This window comes from Phascolarctos cinereus, unplaced genomic scaffold (genome assembly GCF_003287225.1).
Source record: "Phascolarctos cinereus isolate Bilbo 61053 unplaced genomic scaffold, phaCin_HiC Scaffold_726;HRSCAF=1367, whole genome shotgun sequence".
In the NCBI taxonomy this organism is placed as follows: domain Eukaryota; kingdom Metazoa; phylum Chordata; class Mammalia; order Diprotodontia; family Phascolarctidae; genus Phascolarctos; species Phascolarctos cinereus.
This window is the reverse complement of record NW_027556098.1, coordinates 292,438,620-292,445,518: the sequence shown is the minus strand read 5'-3', so window position 1 is coordinate 292,445,518 and position 6,899 is coordinate 292,438,620. Positions and strand designations below refer to the sequence as shown.

The following is a 6,899-nucleotide window of genomic DNA, read 5'->3' as shown; positions in this document are numbered from 1 at the left end:
TCAGAATTGAGCAAATTTAATTTCTATTTTGAAGAAGTAAATGTGTCCCATGCCTTTCTATGATCTTTGTTTTTGACATTTGTTTTATTTGTGGATTTGTATTTGTAAAAGATATTGTAAATTATGTACCAATGACACAAAGTTAAGCAAGCAGAGCCAAGAAAACAGTATTTGCAATGACTACAACAATGTAAGTGGAAAGAAGAAGCCTAAAAAAAAAAATCACAAAAAACTACAAAGAACAAGCTTGGCCCCAAAGAAGCTATATGAGAAGGAATTTACATCTCAATCTTTTGTAAAGATAGGAGGTCAATGATGGTGGTACATCGCATATATTTTTAGACTTTATCAATGAATTGATTGGTTTTACAGCTTTTTCTCTTTTTCTCTTTTTTTCTTTAAAAATGTTATTTGTTATATGGGTGACTCTCTGGAAGGAAGAAGTGGGAGGGAGTCTGCAAGAAATTTTGATGATATAAACCCCAAAAGATTCAGTGAAATTTATTTTAAAATAAAAAGAATCTATCAAAAATAATAAACCATTTCTCAACAGTGAGCCATAAGGGTGACCTTTATGCATTATTATTTACTTCTACTACCTCCCTGATGAATCACATTTTCTAGTTCTGAGTTGCAAATTTAAGTAATATGTGAAAAAAGATGATATGGAAAGGGACGGAAGAAGAAGGGGAGAGGAAAGGGAATAAGTATTTACAAAGCACGTACTGCATTCCAAGCACTGTGTTAAGTACCTCACAAATACCTCTTTTTTTCCTATATGATGTATTTAAAGGAGCCTAGAGAGTCAACAAAAAAATTAATTGAAACAAAAACTTCAGAAAATTGCAGGATATAAAATAAATCCATACAAATCATTAGCCTTTCTATATAATAACAATAAAACAGAGCGGAAAAAAGATACAAAGAAAAATTCCGCATGAAATGACTATAGAATATATAAAATACTTGGGAGTATATCTACCAAGGTACACCCAAGAACTACATAGATACAACTATAAAATATTTCACAGAAATAGAAATAAAGATATACCTAAATAATCAGTGAAATATTACTTGCAGGTTGGTGGGATGAGTCAATATAATACAAATAAAAATAAACTATCTAATTTACTTATTCCATGCCATACCAATTGAACTACCAAAGGATCATTTCAGAGAACTAGAAAAAAATAATGAAATTCATAGTGAAAAAGGGTTAAGAATCTCAATAGAAGACTGATCATATAATTATATGGCAAAATGTTCCAAATCACTAATAATCAGAGAAATGAAAATTGAAGCAATCCTGGCAATGACATATGTTTGGAGCACCAGATATCAAACTATATACTTCAAAGCTTTAATTCTCAAAACCACTTGGTAAAAAAATACAGAGATAGAGCAGTGGAACATGTTGTACATACAGAAGCAAGAAAATATGGTAGACTAATGTTCAATAAACACAAAGACTGAAGCTACTGGGATAAAGACTTACTATTTCATTAAAAAAAGCTGCTGGGAAAATTGGACAACAATTTGGAAGTAATTGGATTCAGACCAATTCCTTAGACCTTATAATGTGATAAGCTTTAAATGGACCTATGACCTATCAGGGTGGGGAACCTGCAGCCTCCAGGAGGCCACATGTGGCTTTCTAGGTCCTTGGGTGCAAGCCTTTTGACTGAGTCCAAGTTTTACAGAGGGGATTTGTTCTGTGAAGTTTGGATTCAGTTAAAGAGCCACACTTGAGGACCCAGAGGGTGACATGTGGTTCCCCACCCCTGACCTAGAGATTAAAAAACTCACATCTTAAGCAAATTAGAGAAACATGGAAAAAATTACCCGTCAGATCCATGGAGACAAAAAAGCTCATGACCAAAGGATAAAGAAGATCAAAGGAGGTAAAATGGATAATTTTGCTAATGTAAAATTAAAAAAAAAAACGATTGCATAAACAAATCTAGTAAAGCTAAGATTGAAAGGGAAACAATTAACTGAAAAAATGCTATGCAGCAAGTTCCTCTGATAAAGATTTGATTTCAAAGATATATTGGGTGTTCCAAAAGACTTAGTGCAGTTTTGAGCTATTAGTAGTAGCCTTGGGACATCCTGTATAATGTACTGTTTCAAATTTATAAGAACAGTCATTTCCCAATTAATAAATGATCAAAGGTTATGAAATGGTAGTTCTCAATAGAAGACTGTTCATATAATCACATGGCAAAGGGTTCCAAATCACTAATAATCAGAGAAATGAAAATTGAGGCAATCCTGGCAATGACATATGTTGTTGGCAGGGCTATGGGAAAACAGGCACTTTGACCCACTGTTGGTGGACCTGTGAATGGGCAAGTATTTTAAATTTGGAAACCAAAGCAAAGCAGTACATGACCCAGTAATAACACTGCTAGGCCTTTACCCAAAAGAGATCAAAGAAAGAAGAAAAGGTCCTAAATGTACAATAATAGTTATAGCTGCTCTTTTCATGATGTCAAAACAAAATAAAACTTGAAACTAAGGGGATGCCCATCAATTGGGAGATAGCTGAAAAGATGTGGCATGTGAATGTGATGGAACATTATTGCACTATAAAAAATGAGGAAATAGATGATTTCAAAGAGATATGTGAAGACTTGTATGAATTGTTGCAGGATAAAGTAAACAGAATAAGAGGAACGATTTAGATTATAACACATGATTTTGAAGACTTGTATAAACTGATGAAGAATGAAATAAGCAGAACCAGAACACTTTATACAATACAAACAGCACAGTAAAAATAAACAATTTTGAAAGCTGTAAGAACTCTGATGAATGCAATGACTATCCATGATTCTAGGGGATTGGTGAAGAGATATGCTACCCATCTTCTGACAGAGAGGTCAGGGTGCAAAATGAGACTTTTTTTTTGACACAGCGAACGAGGGAATTTATTTTGTTAGATTATATATATATATATATATATATATATATATGCATATATATATTTGAACTATTGATAGTTTAAAATTTTTTAACATATTATTTTTTACCAATTACATGTAAAAACAATTTTCAACCTTTTTTTTTTTTACAATTTTAAATTCCAAATTCTCTCCTATTTTCTCTCCTTCCTCTATCACTGAGAAGGCAAGCAATTTGATAAAGGTTATACATATGTAGTCATGCAAAGCATATTTCCATATTATTCATATTGTGACAACAAGAAAAAGAAAGTAAAATAACAGTATGCTTCAGTCTGCATTGAGATTCTATCAGTTCTCCTCTGGAGGTGAATAGCCTTTTCATCATGGGTCTTTCAGAATTGTCTTGAATCTTTGTATTGCTGGGAATAGCTAAGTTGTTCACAGTTGATCATTGTACAATATTGTTGTTACTGTGTACGATGTTCTTCTGATTTTGCTAACTTCACTTTGTATCATTCATGTAAACCTTTCCTAATTTTTTTCTGAAGCATCCTGCTCATCATTTCTTGTAGCACAATAATATGCCATCACAATCATATTCTACAACTTGTTCGGCTATTCCCCAATTGATGGACATCACCTCAATTTCCAATTCTTTGCCACTATAAAAAGAGCTGCCATAAATATTTTATATATATATAGGTCTTTCTCCTTTACCCACCTTTAAAAAAAAATCTCTTTGAGATACAGACCTAGTAGTGGTATTGCTGGATCAAAGGGTATGAACAGTTTTGTAGCCCTTTGGGCATAATTCCAAATTGCGATGATACATATTTATTACAAGGAATTGACTTTTCTTTTGCCCACCAAAAGGGTAGGTAATGGAAGGGAGAAAAAATAGATTTCTCTAAATTAAAAAAGTAAAATTCAATTTAAAATAGAAAGAGGAATAATCTCACATATCATAAGATGATATCATATATCGTTAGATGAGGCTTTCATAAAGTCTCTGTTCTTTATTTACATTTTTAATGCTCAATGTGTCAGGTTATAGGTATGACAGAAATAATGCATAAAGAGGAAAATTGAATTTTTCCTCAGAGCCAGTATGGATTTCAGCTCTGTCCTCATAGGATCATCACAATGGATCATTTTTCTTCCTATTGTAGCATCTGAAATAAGAATGTGTTACATATATTTGTCTGTCTTTGAGGGAAGGAACTGTCATGCTCACCTTTAAATTTCTCCTGGAATCTAGAATAATGCCTTGCACAAAGCCAATGTTTAATTAATGTTTGTTTTATTAAACTGAACAGGAGTTAGAAACAGGGGGAGAGAAGACAAGGCAACATTTTCTAAAACTTCAGTAACTATTATACTTTTCTTTGTCCTCTTTAAGGTGTCAGCATCTTAAGGGGTGACTCAGAAATAGGTACAGGATTCACAGAATCAGAGAATATAAGCATTAGAAACTACTTCAGTGGCCTTATAGACCAACTTATTCATGAAAAAATTCCCACTATAACATGCCCCCAAAGTGGTCATCTAGCCTCTCCTGAAAGACCTCCGAGGAGGGGGAAACTACCATCTTATGAAGTAGCCCATTCCTCTTTGAGGCAGTTATAATTGATTGGAAGATTTCCCCAAACATCAAGGTTAAATTTAGCTCTTTGTAATTTCCACTGTTTACTCCTACTTGTGCTTTCTTGGGCCAAACATAACAAGCTTCATCCTTACCCTATGTCAATGCTGTTTAATTACTTGAAGAAAGATATCATGTGAGTCTGATTCTTTGCTTCACCAGGCTAAACATCCCTGGGGCACCTAGATGGCACAGTGGATACAGCACTGGGCCTAGAGTCAGGAAGACTTGAGTTCAAATCTAGTCTTAGATACTTACTATCTATGTGATCCTGGTTAAGTCACTTAATCATCTTTGCCTCAGTTTCCTCATCTGTAAAGTGAACTGGAGAAAGAAATGGCAAACCACTCATATCTTTGTCAAGAAAACCTGCAAACAGGTTTATGAAGAGTTTGTCATGACTGAAAAATGACTGAACGACAACAACACCCCCAGTTACTTCAACATACCCCATATGAAATGCACTTAAAGTCAGTCATGATCCTGGTTTCCTTCCTGTAGAAGTTCTTTAGCTTATCAATGGCCCTCTTAAACTATGGTATCCAGAACTGAATGCAGTGCTCCGGATGGTGTTTAACAGGTGGAACATCACCATTCTAGAAAGGGCCTATGTAGCTTGAGAATAAGAGAATGGTTATTTTGCAGTTGTCTTAGGATCTATCCATTATGTTGCAATCTACAGTCTTGCTTTTCCTTTTATTTATTTAAAATTTTTTTATTTAGTATTTTATTTTTCCCCAGTTACATGTAAAAACATTTTTTAACATTCCTTTTTAAAGCATTGAATTCCAAATTCTCTCCCTTCCTCCCTTCCCACCCCCACCCTTATTGAGAAGGCAAGCAGTTCCATATAGATTATACACATGTAGTCATGCAAAACATTTCCATAATAGTCGTATTGGAAAGAAAACATACACAAAAAAACCCTCAAGAAAAATAGAGTAAAAAAGTATGCTTCAATCTGTATTCAGACACCATCAGCTCTTTCTTTGGGGATGCATAGCATTTTTCATCATAAAGTCCTTCAGAGTTGTCTTGGGTCGTATTTCTGAGAATAGCTAAGCCATTCACAGATATTCATCTTACAATATTGCTGTACCTTTGTACACATTACATTCACTTTGCATCAGCCCATGCAAGTCTTTCCAGGTTTTTTCTGAGAGCAACTTGTTCATCATTTCTTATAGTACGATAATATTCTATCACAATCACATATTACAATTTGTTCAGCCATTCCCTAATTGATGGGCATCCCTTCAATTTCCAATTCTTTGCCACTAGAAAAGAGCTGCTATAAATGTTTTTGTATATGTAGGTCCTTTCCCTTTCTTTTTTTAAAAATCTCTTTTGGGACACAGACCTAGTAGTGGTATTGCTAGATCAAAAGTACGCATGGTTTTATAGCCCTTTGGGCATAATTCTAAATTGCTCTGTAGAATGGTTGAATCAGTTCACAATTCCAACAGTGCATTAATGTCTCATTTTTTCCATATCCCCTCCAGCATTTGTTATTTTCCTTTTCTGTCCTATTAGCCAATTTAATAGGTATGAGGTAGTACCTCAATTGTTTTAATTATTATTTCTCCAATCAATAGTGAATTACAGAATTTTTTCATGTGGCTGTAGATAGCTTTGATTACTGATCATATCTTTTGATCAATTGTGGAATGGCTCTTATTTTTATAAATTTGACTAAGTTCTCTATGTGCTAGAGAAATAAGGCCTTCATCAGAGAAACTTGCTTCAAACTTTTTTTCACAGTTATTATTGCTAACTATATTTCCCTCCATCCTATCCCTCCCTTTATTCTATTCTCTCTCTCCTTTCCCCATGTCCCTCTTCAAAAGTATTTTGCTTCTGACTACCCCCTCCCCCAATATACATCCCTTCTATCACTCCTCTCTTTCTTATATCCCCTTTGCCTCCCATTTTTCTGTAGGGAAAGATAGATTTCTGTACCCCACCGAGTATGTATGTTATTCCCTCTTTGCTCCAATAAAAATATGGTATGCTTCATGAATGTGCATGTCATCCTTGCAGAGGGACCATGCTAATCTCTGTATCATTCCAATTTTAGTATATGTGCTGCCGAAGCAAGCACCTTGCTTTTCCTTTTAAAAAACAATTCCTTCCTCTTGTAGATCATACTGTGATCCAGACTGGTCCATATTCTCCCCCCCCCCATCTTTACAGGATTCAAGAATGTGCCTACAGAAACTGCAAAGAGAAGAAAACCCTCCTGCCACATCCATCCTATATTTCCATTTATCCATTATGCGTACATTCAGTGGCTTCCAGACCACTCAGTTCTATGAGTCATAGCAGGGATTATGGTGAAGCATCTGTGTAGC

At 34.6% G+C, this 6,899-nt stretch overlaps 1 non-coding gene across 1 annotated transcript; it reads right to left on the bottom strand.

The window, feature by feature from the left end:
- Positions 1 to 6,545: 6,545 nt before the first annotated feature.
- On the bottom strand, positions 6,546 to 6,649 carry LOC144454602 (U6 spliceosomal RNA). Its single transcript, XR_013483120.1, has one exon. It is a non-coding gene; the product is annotated as a U6 spliceosomal RNA (small nuclear RNA).
- Positions 6,650 to 6,899: the final 250 nt, after the last annotated feature.